Source organism: Cetorhinus maximus, chromosome 32 (genome assembly GCF_964194155.1).
Source record: "Cetorhinus maximus chromosome 32, sCetMax3.hap1.1, whole genome shotgun sequence".
Classification (NCBI taxonomy): Eukaryota; Metazoa; Chordata; class Chondrichthyes; order Lamniformes; family Cetorhinidae; genus Cetorhinus; species Cetorhinus maximus.
The window spans coordinates 17,571,392-17,581,674 of record NC_135910.1 but is presented as its reverse complement, the minus strand read 5'-3'; positions in this window follow the sequence as shown (position 1 = coordinate 17,581,674).

The window sequence follows — 10,283 nt, the reverse complement described above, 5'->3', positions numbered from 1 at the left end:
AGGGTAGATGCTGAGAGGTTGTTTCCCCTTGTGGGAGAGTCTAGGACCAGAGGCCATAATATCTCAGAGTAAGGGGGCTCCCACTTATAACAGAGATGAAGAGGAATTTCTTCTTTCAAATGGTAGTCAATCGGTGGAATTCTTTATCGCAGAGGGCTGTAGAGGCTGAGTCATTAAGTATATTGAGATAGACTGATTTTTAATCAGTCAGGGAATCAAGGGTTATGGGGAAAAGGCAGGAAAGTGGAATCAAGGATTATCAGATCAGCCCTGATCTCATTGAATGGCGGAGCAGACTCAATGGGCCGAATGGCCTACTTCTGCTCCTACGTCTTATAGTCTAAACATGCAGATCAGTGATGGGCAACCTAGGCTAGTGAGTGGGCCGCACGAGTGGCCCTCCTCCATCTCAGTGGGCCGCAAGATTGAAATCGGGCATCGTAGCAGCGCTTTGATTGGACGCAGAGGGAGCGCACGGCTCTCACGGTCAATGTTGTGTGCAATCAGCACACACCTCGCTTCACGCGCCCTTGCTTTGTGTGCGTATCGCTTTAGTAGGAAAAATGCTACACGGACGGAAGCCAACAGAACCTGGCAACCCTGCGCGTGGGCAACGGTCAACAAAATGTCTCACAGGCTGCACTCAGCACCCTGATGGGCCACATGCAGCCCCTGGGCTGCAGGTTACCCACCACTGGTGCTGTTGGTGTGACAAACGCAAACAGACTTTATCATAGTATCGAGAACACGTTATAGTAAAGGTATCAACAACGTCATTAAAAGGTTTCACAAAAGACAACAATACATTCATTTTCTCTCTTAAAAACAATCAAACGCACATCGGAACAACACTCCATCGAGGTCCGCAAGCTTCCTATCCTAGATCACAGTGTTCCTTCAGCTGAGAACAAACAAGGTTTATTATTAAACTTTGTACTTTGGACTGGCCCAGTTGAGAAATAAGTGACAGTTATTGAGAAAGTTTTGTGGCAGTTTCTAGAATGTGTTGGAGTTTTTAATTTGGAAGCTATAATTTGATGGGGCAACAGCCTTGTAATCATTGGAAAAGATTTTCTCTCATCACTGCATGTGGTGGCATGGTTAGCGAGCGTGGGAAAATGCGCTAGCTTGGCTCGGTCGGTGCCACTCCAGGTCACAAGGTCACAGCCTCTAATCAGAGTCAACACTTGGTGTCGCCTCTCAGATGAGATGTTGAATCAAGACCTTGTCTGCCCTTCTCAGTGTGTAAAAAGTTCCCAGTTAGCTGTTTGAAATGAAAGCTTGCATTTTGGCCAAGAGAGCTTCAAAGTGCTTTTGAAGAGTTGCCATTGTTTTAATGAAGGGAAATGGGGCAGCCAATCTGTACAAAGCAATAGCTCAGATAAGTAGAGGAGATAGTGGCATAGCGGTAATGTCACTCGAGTAGTAACCCATCGGCCCAGTCTAATGTTCTGGAGACTTTGGTTCAAACCCCGCCTGTTGGAAGAATTTAAATTCCATTAATTAAAAACAAAATTGGAATTACAAGCTAGCCTCAGTAATGGTACTGACCATGAAACTGTCATTGAATGGTGTAAATATCTGGTTCATTAGTGTCTTTTAGGGAAGGAAATCTGCCATCCTTACCTGGTCTGGCCTACATATGACTCCAGACCCAAAGCAATGTGGTTGACTCTTAACTGCCCTCTGAAATGGCCTAGCAAGCCACCCAGTTCAAGGGTAATTAGGATGGGCACCAAATGGTGGCCTTGCCAGCGACGCCCACATCCCATGAAAGGGTTTTTTAAAAGGTCAGATAATCTGTTTTAATGATGTTCACTGAGGGATAGATGTTAGCACCAGAATTCCCTTCCACTTCTTCAGATCTTTTGTATGCAGCTGGGGACTCGATTAACCTTTGGTTTAAATCCTCATCCAAAAAGCAGCAACGTTGACAGTGTAGCACTCCCTCGCTACCATACTGCCTAGGTTGCAGGCTTCAAGTCTCTGAAGTGGGACCCACCACCCTCTGACTCAGCAGCAAGTGTGCTGCCCACTCAGCCACATTTAACACTTAAGAAAGGCGAAGGCTCTCACAGTGTCCCTGCCAACATTCCTCCTTCTGCCGATATCGTCAGGAACAGAATATCAGGTCATTGTGGGATCTTCCTGTGTGCAAATTGCCTTCTGTGCTCGCCAGCATAAAATGCAGTCCCAGCTCTTGAAAAATAATTCACTGGTCATGAAGAGCATTGAGTGGTCCTGAGGATGCAATGAAGAGCTACATCAATGTAAACTCTTCCTCCAGCCTCGCACAAGGACACAAGCACACATGGAGTAAACAGTGTGATGTAATGTTCTCAGATCAGAGGTTCGCAGATCAGGATCTCATCAGGGAGTTGCCTGATCCCTGCTTGACTTCATTTCCTGTCCATTTAATGAATGTGAAACTCTGTGTGTGACAAGAGGTAAATTAACCAATTCGTATATCTTATTTAACTTTTATTTGGACTCTTAATCTCTCATTTCTGATCTGTGTGTATGTGTGTTGCTTTTTTATTACTTTTCTCAGGGTTTTAGTAACTAATAAACTCACTCTTTGACTCAAGAAAGCCTGGTTAAGTTGGCTCCTTCTAAAAAAAACATACGTTTGGACCAGGAAAAGGTACGCACAGGGGAAGGGTTCCCTTTTAAATTAACCTTGTTGCGACCAACCGAGGGGGTTGAATAAAGAAGGGGAGCCAGCTCATTCCTCCACAGCCAGGAGCATAAGAAAATTGGGGTCCCATTCGAACGTTAACAGATTGGGGGACCTTACCTGGGGACCACTCGTAACAATAGGAGTAATAACGAAATGACAGTGGGACACACAAGAAGATATTAGGGCAGATGTCTAAGGTGTAGGTTTTAAGGAGCATCTTAAAGGAGGGGAGAGAGGGGAGGGTAAAGAAATACTTGCATTTCTATAGTGCCTTCCATGGCCTCAGACTTCCCAAAGGCTTTGAGAAATTTAGTCAAACCGAAGAAGCTTCTGTGTCCCAACCCTTGATAAATTTAACCTTAAACCAGGAATGCAATCAGCTTTAACGTTCGCTGGAATAGGGAAGGAAAAGTCAGCCAGACTGGATACTCCAGCTGAAAGTGAGGACAGCGTTCATTGTGATTCGCTGCTCCCTGATAATTACCTTTTAAAAACCCTTCCAACCCACCACAGGTTGTGGTGTTGTATCAGATGGCGTAAATTCAAGAGCGTCATAATGGGAACCTACAAATATGACAGGCTGGAAGAGACCAGCTGGTTCCTTCAGCCTCACCCACACACACGAGGTTCAGAATAGTCTGACTGGGAATCAAAGTAAGTCAGCAAGACAGGGGTTATGGGTGCATGAGATGGTGCAGGAGAGGATAAAGTGGGACCAGAGTTCTGGGTGAGCTGAAATTTATGGAGGGTGATCCTGATTCTACCCAACATCCGTTACAATGGGAATCTGATGCCTTGTGTGATCAAATAGCAGGCAACCAATCACCGCTGAAATTCACACACCCCAGCAAGACTTAATGCATTCAGCAGGGGGAGAGGGGTCAACAATTTATCTATTTATTTATTCTTTCATGGGATGTGAGCGTCGCTGGCAAGACCAGCGTTTGTTGCCCATCCCTAATTGCCCCTTGAGAAGGTGGTGGTGAGCTGCCTTCTTGAACCGCTGTAGTCCATGTGGTGTAGGTACCCCCACAGTGCTGTTAGGGAGGGCGTTCCAGGATTTTGACCCAGCGACAGTGAAGGAACGGCGATATATTTCCACGTCAGGATGGTGAGTGGCTGAGAGGGGAACTTGCAGGTGGTGGTGCTCACATGTGTCTGCTGCCCCTGTCCTTCTAGGTGGTAGTGGTCATAGGTTTGGAAGGTGCTGTCTAAGGAGACTTGGTGAGCTGCTGCAGTGCATCTTGTAGATGGTACACACACTGCTGCTACTGTGCGTCGGTGGTGGAGGGAGTGAATGTTTGTGGATGGGGTGCCAATCAAACGGGGCTGCTTTGTCCTGGATGGTGTCGAGCTTCTTGAGTGTTGTAGGAGCTCCACTCATCCAGGCAAGTGGGGAGTATTCCATCACACTCCTGACTTGTGCCTTGTAGATGGTGGACAGGCTTTGGGGAGTCTGGAGATGAGCTACTCGCTGCAGAATTCCCAGCCTCTGACCTGACCTCTGCTGACAATATTGTCACAAATTAACGGTTGAACCGAACAGCGTGAAATGAGGATGGGACAGAGCCCCCAGTCTGATTAGGAAATGGTTTAACAGATCGAGATTCTGACAGTCCTGGCATCATAATTCAAGACTACAGACCAAGAGCTGGAAAGTGGGATTTGGCTGGATGGACATTTGTTGGACATGAGGGGCTGTTGGTCTCCTGTGTTGTAAAGTTCAGTGACGAGATACGATGGGGCACGAATGGAGCGGATTAAGGTTCAGTAAATTAGGCCAAGAGCAGTCTAAAGCCTCCAGCAGTTCCATTAATTATACCCTCAATTTGACACAGTACAGGAATCAAGAGTTCATCTAAGGTGTTGTGTGTGTGTGTGCGTTTGGAAGGAGAGGGAGGGAAAGAGAGATTCTAATCATAGTCAGGAAGGCACCCTCTTGCACCTCTGAGGTTACTCCTGGATGTTCCAGCTGACAGGAGATGTACAAAAACTGTGATGATTTCATCCTCCCTCCCACCCTTTCTGCTATGATGAGAAGCCTCACAGCTCGGAACGTTGAGGAATGACCTAGAACCACCACCAGGGTGGCTCTAACTGTCAGGAAAGAGGTCACTGTGCCTGCGCTCTACTGCTCTGTCAATATGACTTGCCGGTGTCTCTGCCGGGCGCTTTGTAACCAGACTTGGATGCAGCTCTCCACACCTGAAGGCTTATTACTCAGCCGTGGAACTTGGCCTGCACCAGTTTGTACCTTCTCTCGTCATGTTTCGGACTCTGAATCACAGAATTGTTACAGTGCAGAAGGAGGCCATTTGGCCCATCGTGTCTGCTACCCACTCTCCTAATGAGCAGTTCACCTAGACCTTCTCCCCGTAACCCTGCACATTCTTCCTTTTCAGATAAGTCTAACTGCCTTTCGAATGTTTCGATTGAACCTGCGTTCTGCCCTGACAGTGAGTGCCAGCAAGCGAGGGACATGGCAGGCACACCCAATCCTAACACTCAGCACAGGTCGGGGGACCCTGTTCTGGAGCAGGAATGGAGCTGATTCTTTATGTCTCCCCCTCAATCCAGTGATGCACCAGTTATTGTCCGGGCTGCAGACAGTTAACTCCAAACAAAACACGACTCAAACCTGGAAATTCCTTTATGGCTTTACGCCATGTGGAGAACAATGAGACTCCACACACGTCTGGCTGTAGCAGCTGACTTTGTCCAGCATTCAGTGTTTCCTCGTCTGTATTATGGTCCCTTTCACAGGCAGCAGTCACGCGCTGGCAACTCACCCAGCTTAGGCAACAAGTGCTATTTGGCTATAGAAGCATCACAGTTGGACCCAATCATTTATTCATATTGAATAGAGATCAACTATTGGACTCGGTCAGATTGACTCTGTATGACAATTTCTAACTGTGCTACCGGGGAGCTTTCTTTATTGCAGCAAGGCATGGCAGCGGACACTCATTAACAGTGACATGCTATGAAAATTGGAGCTCAAACGTAACCTGAATTCATACAATGGGTCTGAATCGTGTGCCTGAGAGCACACCTACTCTTTCATGTAAGTTTCAGCAATGATTCAGCTGGTAGCGCTCTTGTTTCTGAATCAGAAGGTTGTGGCTTCAAGTCCCATTCCAGAGACTTGAGTGCAAAGTCCAGGCTGACACTCCCAGTGTGCAGTGCTGAGTGTGTGCTGCATTGTCAGAGATGCTGTCTTTCTGGATGAGATAGTAAACCTGCCCTTTCAGGGGGATGCAAAAGATCCCATGCCACTAATTTTAGCTTCACCCTCCTGGTGTCATGGCCAATATCTATCCCTCAATCAACATTACCTGGTTATCATCACATTGCTGTTTGTGGGAGCTTGCTGTGCGCAAATTGGCTGCCATATTTCCTACATTACAACAGTGACTACACTTCAAAAGCACTTCAATAGCTGCAAAGAACTTTAGAAATGCAAGTCTTTCTCTCTTTGACTAGCTGTGACATTAGCCCCAGGTAGGTTAGAAGTTCTGCTGCTTTTACAAGGCTCGAGATTCACACTGAGTATTGAGTTTAGGCTGAGTTTAGGTGGCCTGCCCCTTTAAGATTATAAAGTGTCTTTCTTTCCAAGACACATCTTTAAGTCAATTACAGGTTCATTGCAGATTATAGGTTTGGAGAAGTTTCAGTGATTGGCAGACGCGTTACAAATTTTCTGGCTATAGGTCAGAAAAAAAACAACTGGCTCTTTGGCCCTTCATTCCGCCCTTCTGTCCCTTTAGACTGAAAGGCTGGAGCGACGCTAACACATCTGAGATGTAGCGTTTGTAATTTACGGAGGTCCTGAGGGGTGAGAGAGACCATTGTGTAAAGAAAATCAAAATAATTAATTCCTTTAATATAATGTGAAAGAAAGTGTCTTTTTTTTTAAAAAAAAGAGCAGTCACTAGGGAGTTGGATCAGCTGGGGTCGGATGTGTCTGGAATCTCTCGAGCATGTACTTTCCAAGGTCAGAGCACAAATTTTATGAGGGAAGCAAGGAGACAGATTGGAAATGCATTGACACATGGGGAGCTGTGTTTATACAATGGGCCATGTTTTTCCACCAAAATCATCGGCCTCACTAAAAATAAACAAGGACCAACTGGTCTGTCAGCATTTTCTGAATTGCGTTCCTCACAGTAGTGACTACTGCAGGTGTTATGTTCATTTATATTCTCTTCCTCGCCACCCACCCCTTCCCCCACCGCTCCCCCAATCTAATTCAATCTGGAAATTCCCTGTAGCTTCACCCTCCCACATCGAAAGGCTCTTGGCAAATTAAGTGCGCCTTTGATGCTCTAGAAAGAACAATGAAGGCTGCCAGCGATGGCTCCGCTGGTTAAGACAGTCAGTGTGTGAGGAGTGCGGAGCAGCAGAGTCTCAGGTCTGCTCCCTGTGTTAGGTTAAGGAGCAGACCCTCTCCTAGTCACTGACTCTCACTGAAGCTATGCACAAAGTGAGGTTGTGACACTCTCCGTAACAATGAACAGTGGCCAGTCACAAGATTGCTGGAGATCAGGAAAGCCATGTGACCCATCTTAGCTAATCCATACAGAAAGCCCCTACAGCTCCCCCTCCCCCCACACCAATCATCTTACACGATTGAACAAGAACTTGTGCTCATACCGCACCTCGAAAGGTGCTTCTCACGGGAGCAACACATTCGACACAGTTCCACAAAACGGGATGTTAGGTCAAGTGGTCAAAGAGGTAGATTTTAAAGAGTGTTATTAAAGAAGGAATGAGAGACGGAGAGGGTTTAGGGAGGGAATTCCAGAGCTCAGGGCCCCCAGGCAGCTGATGGCACGGCCGCCAGTGGCGAAATGATGAAAATCGGGGATGTGCAAGAGGCCAGAATTAGAGGAACGCAGAGATCTTGGAGGGTTGTAGGACTGGAGGAGATTACAGAGATAGGGAGGGGCGAGGCCATGAAGAGATTTGAAAACAAATATTTGGAAACTGTATGAAAAGGCTGTATCAGCCTTTTACCAATTTTATTCCTTGTCCTCTTGAGGACTCTCAGGTTTTAATGTAATTTTCTGGATTGACATTTTCTGCGCCTTTCACCATTGTATACTTCTCTACAATGTGGTACTTGGTGGGGAGGTGGTGGTGGTGGTGGTCGTGCTGGTGGTGGGGGGCGAGCGGGGTGTGGAATTCAAAAACAGAGGGACCCGCTGGGTGCATAAAACCCAAACATTAACTCGTCCACAGAAGCTGCCTGGCTTGCTGAGTATTCCCAGCATTCTCTGAAACCTCGCCAAATATTTACAAATCGCCCGAGTGTTGTGTAGAATCCTACATGCCACACTTTAGGAAGGAAGTCAAGGCTTTAGTGAGGGTTACCAGGATGACAGCATGAATGAGGGAGTTCAGTACTGTGCGGGGTTTTTTGAGAAGCTGGGGTCCAAATTGAGGTGGTCAACGTTATGAGGGGTTTTGATGAGCAAGAAGAAAGAGAGAGAAACAGTTTCCAGTGCCAAGTGGGTCAGTAACCAGAGATCTTAGATGTAAAATAATTGACAAAAGTACCAGAGGGGAAATGGGATGAAATTATTTCACACGGAGGGTTGTTAAGATCTGGAATTCGGTGCCTGAAAGGGCAGTGGAATTAGATTTTCACTGGAACTTTTAAAAAAGTAATTGGATGTGTTCTTGAACGAATTTGCAGGATTCTGGGGAAAGAGCTGGGGTTTGGGACTAAACTAGACAGCTCTTTCAATCAGCCAGCACAGGTAAAGCAGGCTGAATGGCCTCTTCCTTTGCTGTAAGATTCTAAGTTTCTGGAGGTTCGCCTCTTAGTCTCTGCCTGTCAGGACTGAAAGCCAAGTTTCTGCTCCTTCCTCCTGACGCTCTGACATTCAATCTTGTGGTTCTTTATCTCCGAAAGTCTTGATGACCAGATGTAGATTGTGGTGTTTAGAGTCAACATCTTCAGGAAGAGAGGAAATTGGCAGATAATGGAGGTGGGAGCTAGGGGAGATGTTTGCTTTGGATTTGGGTGAGGTGCGGTTTTCAGTGTTGAGGATGGGCCTATTCTTCAGTCAGCCTGGGCAACAAGCACCCACAGCCGGGTGTGTCAGACTGCAGCAGTTGGTCTGAGGTAGTGCACTCAAAACCTTATTTCATCTGGGACATTTGATCCAGGCTGAGAGTCAATCTGCCCCTTCAAGCGGATGTTATAGATCCCAAGTTAGTAACTTGATGAGGTATCCAAGCCAGGGGTGTACCATCTACAAGATGCACTGCAGCAAGTCACCAAGGCTCCTTTGACAGCACCTTCCAAACCTGTGACCTCTACCACCTAGGAGGACAAGGGCAGCAGACAGATGGGAACACCCCCACCTGCAAGTTTCTTTCCAAGCCACACACCATCCTGACTTGGAAATATATCGCCGTTCCTTCACTGTCGCTGGGTTAAAATCCTGGAACTCCCTCCCTAACAGCACTGTGGATGTACCTACACCACATGCCTGCAGCGGTTTAAGAAGGTGACTCACCGCCACCTTCTCAAAGGCAATTAGGGATGCTCAATAAATGCTGAGATAAAAACAAAAAACTACTGCGGATGCTGGAAATCCAGAACAAAAACAGAATTAGTTCTGTTGAAGGGTCACGAGGACTCGAAACGTCAACTCTTTTCTTCTCCGCCGATGCTGCCAGACCTGCTGAGTTTTTCCAGGTAATTCTGTTTTTGCAATAAATGCTGACGGAGCCCACGTCCCATGATTTATTTAAAAATTCCCTCCGTCAGCTGATACTAGCAAAACCAGTTTAACTGGCCCCACATATTATGCTGTTTGTGGGATCTTAGAGTCATAGAGGTCTACAGCACAGAAAAAGGCCCTTCGGCCCATCGAGTCTGCGCCAGTCAAACAAGCACCCAACTATTCTAATCCCATTTTCCAGCACTAGGCCCATAGCCTTGTATGCCATGGCATCGCAAGTGCACATCCAAATACTTAAATGTTATGAGGGTTTCTGCCTCTACCACCCTTTCAGGCAGAGAGTTACAGATTCCCACCACCCTCTGGGTGAAAAAATTCTTCCTCAAATCCCCTCTAAACCTCCTGCCTCTTACCTTAAATCTATGCCCCCTGGTTATTGATCCCTCCACCAAGGGGAAAAGGTCCTTCCTGTCTACCCTATCTATGCCCCTCATAATTTTATACACCTCAATCATGTTCCTCCTCATAGAGTCATAGAGGTCTATAGCACAGAAAAAGGCCCTTCGGCCCATCGAGTCTGCGCTGGTCAAACAAGTACCTAACTATTCTAAACCCATTTTCCAGCACTAGGCCCATTGCCTTCAATCTCCTCTGGAAAATAACCCCAGTCTATCCAATCTCTTCTCATAACTAAAACTCTCCAGCCCAGGCAACATCCTGGTAAATCTCCTCTGCACTCTCTCCAGTGCAATCACATCCTTCCTATAATGCATCTTGCTATGTTTCTACAGTGCATGTCATTGAGCATCAGTTCTCTTTTTTCACTCCCCTGTTGTGTGTAAAAGCAGCTTTGCATTTATATAGCACCTTTAGCCTAGTAAATGAGCCAAAGGGATTCACAGGAGTGG